General features: G+C 44.2%; 1 long non-coding RNA gene across 1 annotated transcript; it reads left to right on the top strand.

Annotated features, from left to right (window-relative positions):
* The first annotated feature begins 11,316 nt into the window (after positions 1 to 11,316).
* LOC130582492 (uncharacterized) lies at positions 11,317 to 14,928 on the top strand. The gene is made up of 3 exons (XR_008966318.1): positions 11,317 to 11,525; positions 13,140 to 13,270; positions 14,033 to 14,928. It is a non-coding gene; the product is annotated as an uncharacterized LOC130582492 (long non-coding RNA).
* The last annotated feature ends 3,635 nt before the right edge of the window (positions 14,929 to 18,563 follow it).

Genomic DNA, 18,563 nt, shown 5'->3' with positions numbered 1-18,563 from the left:
GCTTTCTGGAAACATTTGTGGTTATTTATGTTGGTGTGTCAGTCTCGGTTTAAGAAGGCAAAACAAAAATAGAAATTTCTCTGGTGTGTGCCTGGCTTGCTCACCAGTCACACGGAGCTTAACAATAGTCAGGCTTAGTGTGTGCCCGATCTGGGAAAGCACCAACAGGAAATGAGGACGTAATCTGAAACATGACATCATCCCATCAGGAGAACCAGCAGCCCTGCTTTATTTCTCCAGATCAAAGACAGATATTTGCATATCTAAACTGAAGCTGTTTGCCATGGTAAGAGTTAAATCTTCACCGTTTAACACCCCATCTGAGACATTATCCAGTWTTTTTTTTTTTTWAATTTCGTTTTGACCTTGGCTTTGTTTTGACCTTTGTGTGATTCTGTGAAGAATCTGTTCCTCTAGCACAGCCCTCTGCCCGTGGGTGATGAAGATAGAAATGCTCCTCTGAGGCAGGGAACCATCCAAGAGCTGGACCCTTGCAAGAGATCACATCAGGAAGGGAGTCCAGGTCTGGAGCACCTCAGAGCAGGAAGGGGAAAAAATCTGTTTGCCATCGATGCAAATTGATTTGCCTGTGCCCACCAAGGGGCATTCAGAGGGGTTTCCCATGCAAAGCTGAGAATTTGGTATCCTATTTCCATTGTGTCCATACAGTCTCCCAAGGTCAGTTAGGGGTCAGGTGAGTCCCTAGTTTGGGACACAACACTTACTTTATTTACTTATCTGACAACAAAATCACAAGGTGCCTGGGCCCTTGGGGATTTTAAGTGATGCAGATGTGCCTTACTAATTATTTCCTGCTAACACTATTGTTTTTTTAGTGAAGGCACAATCTTTGTTTTTTTACTGCCTCAACCATGAAATGGCATAGCCAATGATTTTTTTTCTTTTGGCTGAAGTGCAGTGAATTTTAGATGTACCTTATGTCCCAATTTTCTGAGCCCATAAAATCCATGTTCAGTAGGATCTGTATTGCCCTTCCTTTGCCATAATATACCAAGGTATATTACACCTCTCAGCAGGAAATACTGGCAAATGAGAGCAAATGAAGAAACAAATTTTCARTCAGAAGTGAATTGAATCCTTAAAACTGGGGACACAAAGATAATTTTAAACATAGCATGAGTAGGAAATTTTGTATTAATTTACCCAACAAGTGACTCTCTTCCCCTTAAGCCTAGAACAACTAAAAATACAATAGCTACTAAGTCTTTTGACAATCTCATCTCCATGTTTTAAGGATATGCCATTCAGTATTTACATTTAATCTTCTGTTTCAGAGGAGAGTCTTTGGTCTGGCTGGGTCCCTTTGTTCGAAGTCTTCAGAATTCAATGGTAAAGAAGAGAAAGAAAATCTCAATAAAGTTGCAAACATTCTGCATTTTAGACCTTGGTAATGCCTGCTTGCCTGTTGTTTAATGTATTTAAATACATAAACTGTTATGTGTTTGGGGGTTTAATGCTCAGCTTTCCCTAGCAGGACTAATGCAATGAAAACTCAAAGGATCTGACTTTGTTGTGATAAGCCAAAATCTCCACTGAAGGAAATGAAATGAATTTCCTGAATCTCTGGACAAAAGTTACCACAAAAGCTTTAGTACAGTTTTGTTAAAGAGGCTTATTGAAAAATGGGAATGGAAAATTTTACTGCTGCACTACTAGAAGGTAAAAGTCCTGTGCATGCTACTAAATATCCAGTCTTGTGGAGCGGGTCTTCAGTATCCAGGTAAAGCTAATGGGAAGAAGCTCCCTCATGGGGAGGACAAAGATTATTTAGAAAAAGGCAAAGTAAATTCCAGGTCTGCATTTAACAGCCTGTGTTATGCAGAGGGTCACTGAATAGTAAACAATGATGTACCAGGTACAAGTAAAATACTGGGTATGCAAGTTAATATGAACTCTGATACATTGTTAGCAAAATAGCCATCACAAGACATTGTAATTTGCAGAAAAGCCCTCCAGAGTGGAAGAAATAGGATAGCAGAAGGAGTGCAAGAGAGAAAGGAGAAAGGAAAAGTGTCTGAAGCATTCAAGTAGCTCTTGTTAGGTCCTAACATCAAATCACTACAAAACTAGGGCAAGATGCCAATTTATTCACGAATGCACTTCTCCTTGCTGCTATACATTGGTGAGAAAACTATCTTAAGTTAGTGGCACTGACAGAGAGTTGAGGAATTGTCTTGTTTCTGCATTTCCATAGAAAAAAAAAGAAGGCAGGAGACATATCATTAACAGCTTAACTGGTATTAGTCCTAACATACTATTCCTGCTGGGGGGGGGGGAAGGGTAGAATTAAGAAAAAAGGGCAAAGGAAGGAAAGAAAAATCAGGAAAATTATTCTGTTTCAGAAAGGAAAGAAGTGTGTGTTGGATTTTACACCAGGTGTTGGGCTCTCTGACTTCTAGACAATAGAAGAGATGGTCTGGCTAATAGACAGGTAAGATATTTTGAACAAAAGGCACATTTCAATTGAACTTAAAGTTGAATTTTGCCAAAACTTCATGAAAAAGGAAGCTGTATTTACAGAATGTAATGGTTTTGGAGCATTGACAAATTCTAACAGGTCCATTTTCCCGATTTCCCCACTCCCATGGTTTTAGGTTAGGTTTTAAACTGAAATCACTTCCTGAATTATCTGAAACTACATCTCAGCTTTTCCTCTATTCAGCAGGAGGCCGATAATACAATTCCATCACCTTCACTTTTAAGTGGATAGGATTGCAAATAGTATCATGCCACTAACCATGGCGAAGCACAGCTTGAAGAATCTTCCTTTTCAGTTACCACAAACTTGGAGCTCCAGCTCTGGTCTGCCTTTAAGTTAAGACTTTTTGCTCCTTTTGGACTGTTCAGATACCTGTGGTCAAAAAAAGTTGCCAATGACCTGATGCAGAGTTTCAACTGCTTTGAGTTTCTCTATCACAGTGATAGAAATGAAAATCATAATGGTCTCTCAGAGGTGTAGAGGAGATGTAACACTTGCAGGTTGTCAAATAGTTTTCCTAAGATTCTGTTGCAGTTTTACAGTATGGGAAGAAATTTTTAGTTCTTCCTTAGGCCACAAAGCACCTTTGTTTTCTTTCTCTTTTCTTTCATTTGTCAGTGATGTACGATCTAGGACAAAAATATATTGCACCCCATATACTACCTGGCTCTGACCTGGCTCTGATATGATTTCTGTGGATGGCATACAAAGGTACAAACCTGTGGACTGCAGTCCACTTGCAGCTGGACCTCGGAGAAGACATAAGGACCGATGGCTTTCAGACCCAAAAACTTAATAACAGCAGGGAGAGGTCAAGATTCGTAGGGAAAAGTAACCAATTTGAGCACTTCGATTTGTTTATATTTTTCAAATGCAAATGACCTTGGTAAAGGTCTGACATGGAGCTGTAGGAAACAAAGAATGGATCATTGATATCAGTCATGACACTGATACTGCTTGTATTGGGTAATCGCAACTACAGGCCTGCAGGCCATGAAGGGTGTCTTTTCTTATCCAGATAGTTTCATTGTTGGCTAAGCTTTTTAGGTTTCTGGTTCACAAATACACACACTCTATGTATGCTGAGTAACCTAACTGAACAGTTGGCTCATCAATATTTACATGGGAGAACTTTATAAATAACCCATCAGATTTCCACACACAGGTTTGCTAAATTACAGTTATGACATCCACCACCAGCCCGAAGAGCTTGCCTTTTGTGAGGAGCCATGTTAATCTTGGTTTGCCTCAACACTGATTGTCAGAGGCATGTGGGGGAAGGGGTGCACGTGTGCAGCCTGCAGGAGGCAACCAGGAGCTGAAGCCTTGTTTCTGAGGGGATTTAACCTGGCAACACCTCACATGGGCACCAGGAGACACTGCCCTCCCCAGAGACATTTCTCCAATCAGATGGTGGAAGGGCTCCACCAATGGAAGAAGCTTGGACTGGACCAATGGTCTCCTGGTCAGCAGGCAGACTTTGGGAGGAGCCAGGAGGTATAAAAATCAACTGTGCCATAAACCTTGAGAGCTGGACTTTGGGGAGCTGGACTTCGGAGAAGTGAGGCTTGGGAGCTGAGTTTTGGGGAGSTGGACTTTGGCGGGGCACCTGTCCCTGTGGGCGTGTGGCTGGGTTTTTTGCTCTTTGTTGCTCACCACTGGTGGACTTGCTGCTGAGGGGTCCTTTTTGCTCTGGCTCCAGCCTGCCTGGATTTTGCCCTGGCTAGCTGTCACTTGCCCCCAAGGTATCTGCCTCCCCTCCTCCTGGGTGCTTGGCAGGACGCCGGCTGCTCTCCAAGCCTCAACTGCAGTGTCTGCCTCGCCCCGCTCCTTCGCCTGACCCAGCTGCCGCCTGTCTTGCTGAGAGAGACCAATCTGATTTTTATTTATGCCTCAACATGTGTTATGTGCTGGGAGCTCTGTCCCTCAGGAGGTTTTGCCTGGCAGCCAGTCATGGCACAGACAGCTTCCCACACTGGTCTGTAAGCACCGTGCCCCCACCTTGTTGGTGCGGCAGATGCCCAGATGCCCGGGAAAAAAGCGCGCGGGCTATAGGAGGGCGAGGCATATAAAAGCAGCTAACTGCGACACAGCGGGGGCCATTTTCCTTTTGAGTTCTTTGAAGGAGCAGGGACCCGCCTGGAGGGTCACCTTGGCCTCCCCTCACTCCCTCGCTTTTTCTTTTCTTTAATCCGTGTGGTCCTGCCTTCCCTGTCCGCACCTGTCCTGCCCGTGTGCTCTATTTTGCCGCTTCCCCGAGGCAGCTTGACCCTGCGACAACCTCGTGTTTGCTGTCTTCCCGAAGGAGCCACCACCTGCAGCAGCCACTGTCGTGGGTCCCGCAGCAGCCCACAGCAGCCAGCCTGCCCACAGCCCCAGCCTGCCCACAGCCGTGTGTCTGGCAGTGCCCGCAGCCCCAGCCTGCCCACAGCAGCTGCAGCTATCTCGTGAGTGTGCCCGTAGCCACGGCAACGTGTTCTTCGCCAATGGTAGGGACACGCAGCCGCTGCTGTTTGGAAATCGCGCCCAGCCTGTCCCGGGAGCCGCGCAGGCTCCTTGCGGTTCGCAGCACACACGCTCCTTCTTCCAAACTGACGTCGATGGGGTGCCCGGGGTACAGCGGTAACAATCTGTCTGCTATTCTGTCTCTCTCCGTTTCTCTTTTTCCCTCTTTGTTCCCTTTTCTATCCCCCCTTGGTAGGAAGTGGTAGGAACACTTACCCTCATCTATAAACAGTTCTCAGATATAATATTGCCGCATTTGCGCTTTATTTTTTGTCCAAGAAATCTATTAAAAGACTCCTCCCCAACTCCCTCTTTTCAAGCAGGACGGGACACTTGCCTGAGCCACCTGCCTGCCTCTGACCTTGCCTGCCACCGCAATCCTTGCTTCGACTCCACCCAGGGTCACGGACCTGTCCGAGTGTCCACTCACCCATGAGTCCAGCAGCCCATCACCGTGGGACCCACACTCCTCTCCCCGAGCTGCGCTCTCTCCAGCAGCAGCAYGCTCACCCCTGTCACGTGTACACTGACAGCACCCCCTGAGTCCTACTACTGGTAACGCCCGCTCTCTCCCTCTGTCTCCTTTCTCTCTCTACCCATTCCTTTTCCATTTTCCTTTCTCTTTTGCTGTCCTTTCCAGCCCCCTTTAGTGGTCAACTACTTATTTTCAGTTTTCATTACCAATAAATGGTTCTCAGATACAAAGTTTGTCTCATTTGACTTCATTTCGTTTTCGACCATCCATTTTCAAAGAACTCGTCGCAGTTCCCCACGGTTGGAATGTGACATCTTTGCCTTGGAGATGGCTGATWGTGAAAAACAAGATTCACTTTCATGTTAAAATTTAAAGGGTTTTAATAAATGACAATAGGGTACATAAAAGCAAAGGAATAGGGCACTGGGTGCTTGGCGATCTGCCAGAGGCACGCTGGGTATGGATAGAAACTTCTTTAAATACATTCTGTGTTACATCAGCCTAATGCCTATTCATTGATATTTATGCATATTTAAATCTGCCTTGTAACTTTAACATGGATCGCCTTTTTACAGTCTTGTGGTTTTATGCTCCTGGGGTCACGTTTGTGTGACCCCTATTCCACAACTTCAGCAGATAGTCCTTGTCAATAGAGAAGTATTTATAACAGGGGTCCCAACACCCCTGACCTTTCTGTCAGGGCAGCTAAGCCCATCCAAAGGTTGGTGCTCTCGCCAGCCAGACTCCTTGTGCCACAAACGATGGATGTTTTACAAGCTCCTCCGACCAGATATTTTTCCCAAAGCCTTTGGGAAAATTTTCCTTCCACCCCCACCCTTTCACTGGCAGGTCTGTTCTGGCCTGACAGTTGATAGACCTGGGGTGATGGCCTACCCACCCCAAAGGGCTCTGAGCTGCTTCTTATCTTTAAGGACCATTGCCATCAGGGCCCCATTCAGGGTTTTTTTGGTGACTTTCTTTGCAGCTTTTGTATAGTTTTGCTATAATATAAAAAAACATAACTAAACTTCTACAAATAAGGCAATATTATATCATGATGCACAACACATGGCATCTACCTTTAATCTCTGCGAGAACTAACACTACAATATGTGTTTAACACACACTTAGCACTCATCTTAATATTTGCGAAAGCCAACACTATAGTATGTGCTTATAACATGATGGAGGCAAGTTTGTACACTGGTTGGAGGAAAATAAGACCAAACAACCTTTATTGGCTTTCACATCAGTAAATCTACCTTCAGAATTACTTTGTTGTGTCACTGCTGTGCTGCATGGCTTTCTGCTGCCATTTGGCTGTTTGGAACAAATGAAAATGAGCTAATCAATGAAAAGGCTCTCTGGGATTTAATGGTGACAGTAAAATGAGATAAATATCTTCTCCTACCATAGAATATCCCCAGCCAGTACCTCAGTTGCTTATTTACAGATAATAAAATACTGAATTTATTTAATGATTTTATTCAAATTGATAAGAGCTCTTCTTTTCCAAATGATTTGCCGGTGATTGTGATCTGTTAATATAACTTTTTTCTTCTTTTTTAGGTTTTTTTTTGTTTTGTTTTGTTTTTTTTTAAGAGAATTGTTAATCCCAGGCTGCAGTTTTTCCTTTGGAAAAAGGGGTACAAGGAGCAGCATGGGTATAAATCTGGAGAGGCTGATCGGAAGGCAGCAGCGTTATGCCACAAGCAAATAGTGCCTTTCTTCTTGGAGCCTTTTCAGTGATGCTGAGTGGCAATTTGTGTGTGTGGTGTATCATCTTTGCTGTCTCTCTATCCCCGGTCTGAAATTGATATGTCAATTCTTGATGACTGCACTAGCACCTCCTGCTGTGTGCAAACTAATCAACCTTGCCTGCCCTTCCTGCTGATTTCTATTTAAAACCTGCTGAGGAACTTGGGCACTTGCTGTGGAAATGGAGCAGAGAGCGGGGAAAGAGGGAAACACGCCCTGAGAGCGACTCTACTCTAGGGAGACCTGTCCCACTAGACTCTTTCACTGATGAAGAGAAGGGGGTCTTTTTTTTCTGAAAACTGCCGTGAAAGCTTCAGGCAGTGGGGTGCACTGAGGAAGGCTGCTGGGAGGGCAGGATGCCTGGTGGAGTCACACTGACTTGATAAGCGCTCATCTCAACTTGCTGAACCTCCTTGGTGACTGCTGCGAGTCAAGCTTCATAAGCATCACCGCAGGATAGGGTTTTAAAGAGAGATCAAAACTCTGAGATGTTCACAGGGAACTCCTCGGAGCAATCTGGAGTGGAAAGAGAAATGCTATCTCAGGACACTGCCTTCCTCTCATTGCATCCCTGTGGCTTTCAGAATGGAGGAACATCACATGTTATGTGAAGCTGAGGTAGACTCGTGTCCTGCCATAAAAAAGGAGCCTGCAGTTTGGGAGACAGACGAATTAGACCTCCTGACAAGCAGAATCACCAGAAAGGGGTGACTGTCACCACAATTTGTCTCAATGAGATCTTTGATGAAGTGAGAGTAATGATAACTTTGACATTTTAAGAAAATCTGCCTGCCCCAGCAGCGTTTCTGCTGATAATAGAGCCACTTCTCAGAGCAGACATTGTAAACAACATGCACAGTTGGCTTGTTCAGTGCCATGTGCCTCACTGAGAACTAATCTCTCTGGAGCAAAGGATCCTACATAGCTGGTGTGCACCACAGCAAATAGTATTTGGTATCAATGAAAAAAAATGAAACTGCAGTTGATGTAGCTTTGATCACTGCTGATTGTTGTGCTGTTACATGTTGCTTGCCCTAGATTGGAAACAGACAACTTTCCAGAGCCTGACAGGCAATAAAATAAAATGTATAAAGTCAGAGAATCATGGGTTTTATAAGCTACTCAATTTAGCATTTGTTAGGTATTTTTACATGAAAACTAATGCAGACTCAATATATCTGACTTGCTCATTCACAATTTTAGTAAGTGTCCAAACATACAGTTTAGTATATTCTACTTGCTAATCTTAATGGCATGGCTATGGTTTATTATTTAAAATAGTTACAATAATAGTTCTAAATTTTTACTCAGAAACAGACGAGTTTTGGCCCCACTCTCTGTATCTCCACCCCCAAATGAACCAGGCCAGGGCTCCTTCTGCAGTCCTGACAGTAAGTGGCACAATTTGCAATCATGTAGGTAAGATCTCTTGCCCCAAAAAGGAAAGGGCCTTTTGTGAAAAATCCTAAGCATCAAAACACTCCCTGGCATTGCCTGGAACTGTTGGCACAGGTCAAACCTGTGCCAATAAACACATCAGCAGTTAAACAGCACAGATGTTCTGGTGCCAGTGATGGGATCCATGCCCTGGACCTTTTCATCTTGCTGCTGCAGCTGTAGCCACTGTGACATAAAGGGTGTTAATGTCCTGTGGTGATTTTCCCAAGAGGTGGCTCTTGTTCTGCTGTGCTTGCATAAAAATATGCAAAATGCAGAACCTTTTTGCAGGTAGCCAGTGATAAATTGAAGAGTCACAGTAAAGTTGTACTCCCTTGGCTAGCCATAGGAAAATAGAGCTGTCTGTTCTCTTGCCTTTGCCAACTGGTCCACAATTCCTGTGGAGAGCCAGGCACCATCCATTCCCTGCTCAGCTGGCTGCCAAGTCCCTCCCTTCCTTCCCTTCTCTGCCTCATGGAGGCCATTCTCACCTTTTAAGACACGCAGCAGCAGCAGCTCCCTGTTACTTCAGCTGCTCCTTCCCTCTGGCCAGGCTTCCCCAGCTGCTAGGCAGTGGGTGCCATTCCAGCAGCACACAGAGGGATGGGGAGCTGTGCCCTGCGAAGTCCACTCACCTCACCAGCTCCTCCAGCTTGGGCAGGCAGACAGAAAAGGATGCCTGATATCCCAAAGAACTGCAGGAAGCTTGGGAAATACATTTTAGCCAAGCCCTGTTTTAGCCTGATTCCCATGTATGCCCTACTATATGCAACATCATGTGAAGTGGGTCATGGAAAGCCAAAAAGCAGCAAGATCTTGCTGTGTTTATCCAACCTGATGATTGCTTCCATTCAAATCAATATTTTCATGTTTTGTAGAAACTGCCTAGTAAGGTCTGAAGAGCAGCTCAGGGATTTTCTGAGGGATTGCTTAAGCACAATCCACATCAGTCTTGAGCAGGTTTAGCTGTTCCCTCCAGCCGTGCCCATTGCAGGGATGACACCCCTTGGCAGGTGCCCTTGAAGAGCACTGTAGCAGAAACTGGGCAGCACCTCCCATTGCAAAAGGAATTTGAAAGGCTGAAGGATGAGTTTAGCAACATCTGAAAAACGAACTGCTTTTATGGAAGCTGCAGTCTTTGAGCCCCTGGTGAGGATGCAATTTAGAGGGCTGTTGGAGCAAGTACAGAGTAGGTTCTCTGCTGGTTCAAATCTGTATCTCTTTAATGCATTGGAGAGAGAAGGCACTTCTGCTTTCGATCAAGTTAATGAACTCTCACACTGTGCTGGCTGGAGCAGACAAGGGGATACAAATATAGTCACCTGTCTGTCTTTTCTGAGCACTATACTGATGCCTTAGGATTTTTAGTTTCTATATTTTCATGCATCTGTATTCTTGTACTTCTTTAGTACATCTCTAAAAACTACCGTTCTCCTATCTTTAGACAAAACAATTCCTCTCTGAACCTCGCTGCCTCAGAGCCCCAAAATATGTAAACAACAGCAAGTTGGGGGGTAGCAAGTTTGGAGTGGTTGACATCATCACCTGAATAGATCATTGAAGAATTAAGTCCCAATATGTTAATAAGGCAGAACTTWCAAAAGGTGAAGGTCTCGTGAATYGGGGTCCATTTTGGGTGTAGCCTCAGGAGGAGGCTTTTGTCTGCCCTAATGTACGAGTAGGCCTGTTAGGCCTGTATTAAAGTTGTCTAGTTTCATTCTCTTAGGTTTGTCTGGCCTCTATTTCAGATTAGCCTGATTGGTAAGACATCAGTTTTGGCAAACCCAGAAGGGACAAGGCGGCTCCTGAGAATACTTTGGACCGAGTAGCATCCAAACTCCCCCTGGCCGGCTTTTGGGGAGTGGCCACTGCAGTCCAAGCGGTGCCGGAGTCCAAGAACCCAGCAACAGAGCCACGTGAGTAAGCGAATGAGAAGCGGTGCTGTGTTTGGCGGTTCAAAAAGTTAACTGAGTTCTGCACTACATGAGAAATTGAGAGTTCAAATTCCCAGTGTTCCTTGTTTTTGTCTTGTGTTTCAAGTGTAGGTATGGGATGCAGCTTCTCACATGGGGACACTTGCTCTCATGACTCCAATTCCTATACAGGGATCCGGGGGCATTACTATGTGATGGTTTTAAGGAAAAAAGAGGATGAAGAGGAAAAGATCAATTTTTATTTAATACTGCCTCTTCTAAAAGGGAGGCCACGTGTGACTCTGCTGAGTCTGGCTCCGGTCCCCCCCCGCTTCCTTTTCTCCCGTGCAGCCGTCTCAGGGAAGGACCGCCAGCGGGGTCATGATCTCGACAGCGTCGCTGCTAAAAAGGGGGAAGGAAGTGGGGCTGAAAGGGGATGAACCCCTGCAATMCCCACCAGGGAAGGGGCCTGGAATTTTAGTGAAATCAGATATATCTGGTTCGCTCTGGCCCACCTTGCCGCCTTCCCGTCCCTTGGAGGTGGAGCCTACAGGCGGGCAGGGGGGGCACTCCCCGCAGTCGATCGCACCGCCCCCAGGGCTGGTGCCAGGGAATGAGTGGGAGTGGTGCTTGCGGAACCGGTCCCTGGGGGTGGGASCGGGGGGCGGAGCCCTCGGCCGGAGGGCGGCCCTGCTGCCGCTGTCACAGGTGGCAATACCCAGCCTGGTCATCAGGGCAACGCCGCTCACTCCGCAGCGGGCCCGGAAGGTGACGTCACGGCCTGCGACAGCGGRGCTGGTGTGGCTGGGACTGCCTGGCATCGGGCTGCCGGGGCGAGTCGGCCGGGTAGCTCCAGACTAACAGGCCCAACAGAAACAGAGAGTAGTACTGATTCAGATGAATCCTCCAGAGAGGAGCGCCAAGAAACAACTACCAGGTGAAAAAGGGGGAAAGTTGCAACAAGAGCCTTAAGAGAATGGAGTCCCATAGCTAAGAGAACGAGAGCCAGACAACAGCAGGGAGAACCAGTTTTACAAGCCCCTCTAAGAGAGGCCCTCGGTAACCAAGGGCCTGTATACATAAAGGTCCCATACTCTCTTATGGAGTTAGAACATTGGAAAACCACTGTTGGGAAGTATAAAGAGAACCCAGATAAGGTTGCTGACTTAGTACGGAGAGCAGTTACTACACAGAACCCTGGCTGGACTGACTTAAATGCAATGACAGTCACATTACTACTGTTCTGTAGAGTCACAAACAGCAAGTGGAACACTTCCAGGCACCACTGCTGAAATCTTCCCAACAACTGATCCAAGGTGGAACCCAAATATCGCAGACCAAATGGATAGACTAAAACAATACCAGAGAYTCATAGTGTACGGGCTAAGAATGGTGTTCCTAAAGCTGTAAATTGGTCTAAATTACATAACATAAAGCAGGGATTAGATGAATCTCACTTTCTAGAAAGGTTAAGAAATGTTGTGATTAAATACACGAACATTGATCCTGAGTCAACTGAGGGAAAAGTTCATTTGTCTTATCTATTTGTAGGTCAGGCTACAAGTGATATAAGGAGAAAACTGCAGAAGTTAGAAGGGGTACCGGACATGAGTAAATTGTTATATGTAGCCTGGAAAGCATTTYGAGACAGAGATTCCAATGACAAGGATAAACATTCCAGCAAGAGAGGTAGCCAAGAAAAACTAGGAGTACTTCTTTACATTTGGACAAAGACCAATGTGCCTTTTGTAAGAATAAGGGACATTGGAAAAAGGATTGTCCCATGATGGAAAAGAGATCCTCAGCTCCCCAAATGATTGTGGAACAGAAATCAGAATCAAAATGACAGGGACTGAAGGCTTCTCTCCCAGCAGAACCTTTGGTTGTAGCTAAGCTGGGAAAAGACAGTGTTGAATTTCTGGTGGATATTGGAGCAGTGCATTCTGTGTTAAATTCTTTAGAAAGGAATCTGAGTCAAAGTATTGTAAAAGCTTTCAGTGTCACAGGGGTGAGAGACATGAGATCCCTCTTTCAATCTTTGAAATATAAATTGGGAAAACCCTGGGTAAKTTTTCAGTTTCTCTATTTGCCAAACTCTCCTTAGGAGAATCTATTAGGATTTTTCAAGAAAATAATAGCCAGTAGTTCAAGATGGCTTACTGAAGTAAATTTTAAAACTCTCTTCTCCTACATCCCTGTGAATAAGATGCACCAAGGAGTCTTTACAGATAAGTGGAAAAATCCTGAAAGAGAGAGAAGGGATCAGCTCGTCAAGACTGTCCTATCTAAGAGTTTAAAGAGTAGCAGAGCTATATTCAGAAATCAGCTGGCAGAGAATCTAGGGAAATGAAAAAGGCAGCAGCCAAGAATTGCTGCATTTAACAGCTGGATCCAGCTCACTGTAAGTTTGTTCTGTGAACTCCGACGACAGGCACCTCATGCCACATTACTGGAACAGGATAATGCTATTCTGAAAACGTTTGCTGTCAATCCTGGCATGTCTCTCTTCCCGACACTAACTAATAATATATCTGACTGTAATTGTTTGCAGACTGTGGAAGAAGCCTATTCCAGCAGACCAGACCTGAAGGATGTGCCACTACAAGACCCTGACTGGGAGCTGTATGCAGACAAAAACAGATTCAGGCAAGATGGCAACCTGGTAAACAAACTGCCAACCAGGTAAACAAAGCAAAAGCTTTGGTATCAGATGTATAATCACAGAGAGCTGAACTGATAACATCAGTGAAAAATCTAGAACTGACCAAAGTCATCAAGAWGGAAATTGGTCTGTCAAACTTTGCTGCAAAATATGATCAGAAAGATCATCAGTTTTCTGGCACAAAGGCTGAAACCAAAGAAAGTGAATGGACTATTACATTAGAAAGACAGATTGTAATTCCACTGCAGTGAGAGCATGAGGAAACACATAGGGAAACAAAGAACTCTATGAAACTTCTGGAAAGGGTAGTAATAGAAAAGGAAGTGACTGATATTGTGCAGTTTATAACAGATAAATGTGAAATCTGCTATAAGAATGACCCGAACATGAACAAAATAGTTGTTTTTGAAACAACAGAGACAAGGGACTTTCCTGGAGATTATTGGCAAATAGATTTTGCTGAGTTACCACGTAAAAGGATACAGGTATGTACTGGTGTCAGATTGACACTTTTAGTGCATGGTCTGAGCCTTACCACTGTCACASTAACACAGCAAGGCAAATGGTGGAAGTTTTACTTAACCATACAGTTCCAAAGTTTGGGGTTCCTTTGGGGTTGGTCCCCCAGTGATTGGGAAAGTTAGTCAAATGTGGGGAATTATTTGAGATTTGGAAATTCCCTACTTATCCCAGACAAGTGATAAAGCTAAATGCATGAATGTAACGCTCAAAACAAGCTTGATTTGCAGAGATATCTAATAGTTTTAAGTTACACTTTGCAGAAGCTCCAGAATTACATCGTGTTATCAAGACCCATAGGACTGGACATGCCTGCACATCCCTTCCAACCTGGAGACTGGGTCTATGTTAAGTGGTGGGACAGTGATCCCTTACAGGCCAAATGGAGAGGACCATTCCAAGTCCTGCTGACAACCCTTACTGCAGTCAAAGTTGCTGGCAAAGGACCCTGGATTCACTATTTCCGAGTTAAGAAGGCTTCTGCTCCTGAAACAACTGGAAAAACAGAGACTGATGCAAACGGAGATGATGTAGTTTAAAACAAGGGTTTCTGTACTTGCGATCTACGCAGTTGCTAACTKTGGTACAGGAATGGAACTAAAGTCTGTATATGATCCTAGTCAAAAATAGGTATCTAAATTTCAAATTTTCATATTAGACAACATTCAAAATACATTACTTTGAGTTTTGAGTAGATCTTCCACACCCTCGTGTCATGGTTACCAAACTGACCTAGACCAAAGAACAGTTCATAATAACTGTAATCCTAATTCGGTTTACTACTGTTAAATATTAATTGTTGCTAGATACATACTATCAGTAGATATCTAGAATAGAGACCTGACAAGGTAAAGGCCTTTTCAGGCCTCTGAAGGGGGGAAATGATGCCTTAGGATTTTTAGTTTCTATATTTTCATGCATCTGTATTCTTGTACTTCTCTAGTACAGCTCTAAAAACTACCATTCTCCCATCTATAGACAAAACAATTCCTCTCTGAGCCTGAATCCAAGGACATCTCACTGTCTCAGAGCCCCAAAATATGTAAACAAAGTGAGTTGGAGGGTAGCAAGTTTGGGGTGGTTGACATCGTCACCTGAAAAGATTGGAGATTTAAGACCCAACATGTTAATAAGGCAGAACTTACAAAARGTGAAGGWCTCSTGAMTCRGGGTCCATTTTGGGTGTAGCCTCAGGAGGAGGCTTTTGTCTGCCCTATTGTGCCAGTAGGCCTGTGTCTCGGTTTGAGACAATGTTTTCAGAGAAGAACGTTACAGAGTAAATGTTTCCTGTGAAGTGAAAAATTTGATTATTTTTTTCCCACCGGTATGAAATAAATGTTCATCAAAAGTGAAGAGAAAAAGAGTATTAACAAAACACACATAAAAGGTAACTGTTAGAGATTTAAAAGTCCAGCAATGCCCGCTGCCTCCTYCCCCCACAGCCACTCGGCCACATGGTGCGGAGAAGATGGCRTGGCTCCCATCCCYGGGAAAAAGAAACAAAAGATTWAAAAAAAAAATCCACTCGGCTGTTCAGGCAACAGTGGCAAAACCTGGAACAGTCCTCACTGTGGATGAAATGGAGGGCATGATGTGCTTTTCTGTCACCGGCTTGGCTTCTTCTGGAGTCCGGGATGAGATGGAGCRGCGCCACTTGTCCTTGCCGGCCACCAAATTGCTCCAGAAGAAAAATCACACGARTCAGAGAAAAAGGGGTGACAGTCCCGGGAAAGTGCTTTGCCCAAACTAACAAACACGAGCTAGCTAAATGGCAACAATGTAACTCCCCTGCACATAGCGAGTAGAGACTCCCGCAGTGCTGATGCTGAGGTCCAAAAAGCCAATGGCTGCCCGGCAGCCCCGGCTTTTAAGCTGCCTGTGCCACCCCTGCCYCTTCTTCTGGGACAGATTTAAAGGCACAGGTACCTTCTGGGCATACAAGCAGACGGAATATAGGAATAGAGTGTTATCATAAAATCRACCCAAGACAGCCTGTTAGACCTGTGTTAAAGTTGTCTATTGTCATTCTCTTAAGTTTGTCTGGCCTCTMTTTCAGATTAGCCTGATTGATAAGGCATTACTGCAAATGCTGCAACACGTTGTATGAGAAATGTGCAACACCAAGACCAATATACTGGATTCATAATTTAATTTCTTTACAAAGGACTATTAATAATAAATCAAGCATCAGTTTAACATAACCAGRGCGTGGGTGCCAGTTCTCGCTTAAAACACAACATATGCATGTCCTCAGTCAGTTATTGAAATGGTAGTATRGAAGCTTGAAAGAAAGCTTCCACAGCATTACGAAGATGGATGATCCTGCAGAATCTTACTTTTTGCTAGCTATTTGGAGTTCACAGAAGACTTGAATTAGTAGAAAAACAAAAACATTTCTGTTGTCTACTGAGTGTTGATTATTAATGATTTAAGCAAATCAGTCAAAGAACCGGACAAGTAAGAAATACTAGTTAAAGAGCTTGGGTCTGTTTGTGCCTTTTCCCCTCCTTTTTTCAAGAAACAAAAGACAATGTTCTTGTCAGACCGTATCAATGCATCTTAGGGCTGATTAGAATGTCTTGCATGTGCTCTTGCTTGACTTCCTCTAACTTGCTGTCATGGTTTAGGAATGGTATTCCCCAATTTAGTGTTCCTACTGAAACCTTCCAAACAATGAGCCACTCGTTCACTCCCTTCTTCCCCTGCAACCGGCTGGAAAAGAGAACAGGAGCCACAAAAGGTAAAGATCAAAGGCTGAGATAAGAGCAATTTACTGGAAACAGCAATGAAATAAAAATTGAACAGTCACAGCAACAATATTAATAAAAGCACACACAAGAGAGGTGAAAAATTCTCATGTGAGTACCTACCACACAGAAAAGCCCCAACCATACCATGCTATCCTGACTGGAACTACCAGTAAAGAGAGTGTATTGCTTTTCATTTTCTGGTAGCTGATTATATGGTGGAACCTCCTCAGCATGTGTCACTTTTTCTTCCTCTGATGATGATGATAACCAAAARTTTTTGCCTTCGTGATGAATTCCAAGATCCCTGGGCAGTGGGCTCTCCTATTTGAGCTTGCTGTGTGATCAACATACACTTACTCCATGTGGCATCAGAGGCGTGATGTGTGGAAGGGACTTTCCATTTGAACATCCAKCCCAGCAGTCGGGGTGCCAGGAGCAGCTGTGCTTTGGTACCGATCACTTCTGAGGTGAGAATCTCTTTCTCACTTGGGGACTAGCTGGTCACAGATTCTCTGTACCCCCAAATCCAGAGCCCCAGCTTACACCTTGTTACTTACATCCTCGAGTCTCTCCAGGGTACTTTTAGCCAGAGACGCCATGAAGGACCRTTCTCCCTGGCTGCAGCATAGAGCACATTCTTTACATCCTGCCCCATTCTGACTGGCCCAGGAGCTACTGCATGAACAATTTCCTGCTTAATTTGTTCAAAATCTTTTGTTCAGGACCCCACTGGAAATCGTTCTTCTTCTGGGTCATTAAATAGAAAAGCTTACAATTTGACTGTAATCTGGAAAATGCTGCCTCCAGAATCCCAAAGYACCCATGAAAGCTTGTGTCTACTTTTTGCTAGTTGGAGGGGATATAGCTGCTATTTTATTGACCACATCCATTGGAATCTGATGACATCCATTTTGCTATTTACTCCTAAAAACCAAATTTCCTGGGCAGGAAATTTTCACAGGATACTTCACAGTATTTTTATTTCTAAATTTTCATATCAGCATCACCAGAGATGCCTGTTGAGTTTTGTGGAGGCATCAGAGGGAGACAATAATAGAAAACCCTTCTCTCTAGCCATTTTTGATAGAAAAAAAAGAAAAAGTGCAGATGACTAAGTGTAAATATAGAAGAGGGTAGAAGAATAAAAGAAACCACATGCAGTAGGGAAGGGAACAGAATGGACTTTCAGAAAGATCTGACCTATGCCTTATCACTAACTCAGTCATGAGCAGACTAGAGCTGGAGACAGCACGAGACTGCATTATTCTGGTCTGAAACTTGTTTGTGGCAATAGCACCTAAAATTCTGTGAATTTGTGTTAGAGACCTTTGCAAAGCTGGTGTGTTATGTGCTTCCACCTAACATGTGAGCTTTGACGAGATAATTAAAAATGGTTTCCCCATTTCACAGAGCTCAGCTGTACATCCATTCCCTGCAGACATGCAGCACAACTGTTTGTGAGGCCACCTGCAGAGCATATCCACTTAAAGACCAACCTCGGCAGAAAATCTTTCAGCCACATCCATTTCTCCATCTCTCTGTGGCTAAGCTGGGCTGTGCCTGTTCTGTGCACTCATCACTGTGCATGCAATATCACGATTGTAAACCATGATTATACACCACATAAGGGAGGGAGGGAGCCCTAGTGGTGAGGAAACATCTGCTGCTGGGGTGGTACATACAGCACAAGTGGGCAGAGAATGAAAGTGGCATTGTGTCAAGATTGTCTTTTGTGCCAAGATTTTCCACAGGATGTTTTAAGGAGCCCTGATATATAGTGTACAGAGTAAGATGTAGGCAAAGAAACATTAAAAATCATGAAAAATCGTAAACTGACAATTGTAGAAATGCTAGCAAGGACTCATATTCACATGATTTCTTTAGTAACTCTTTTATTCTTTCAGATTTACTCTTATACTGGGGATGCTGCCGCTTTGGTTTCATATTAGATAGGATATCTTTTTAATCTCCAGGTCAAGTAGAATACAGTCATTTTCCGTAGATCAATTGTGGTTTTCTCCTTGCTAGATGGATGGTTATTTTG

This window comes from Malurus melanocephalus, unplaced genomic scaffold, assembly GCF_030028575.1.
Source record: "Malurus melanocephalus ecotype Western Australia unplaced genomic scaffold, MMel_1.1 scaffold_499, whole genome shotgun sequence".
Classification (NCBI taxonomy): domain Eukaryota; kingdom Metazoa; phylum Chordata; class Aves; order Passeriformes; family Maluridae; genus Malurus; species Malurus melanocephalus.
The sequence above is the reverse complement of the archived record's forward strand: the minus strand, read 5'-3'. Positions and strand labels throughout refer to the sequence as shown.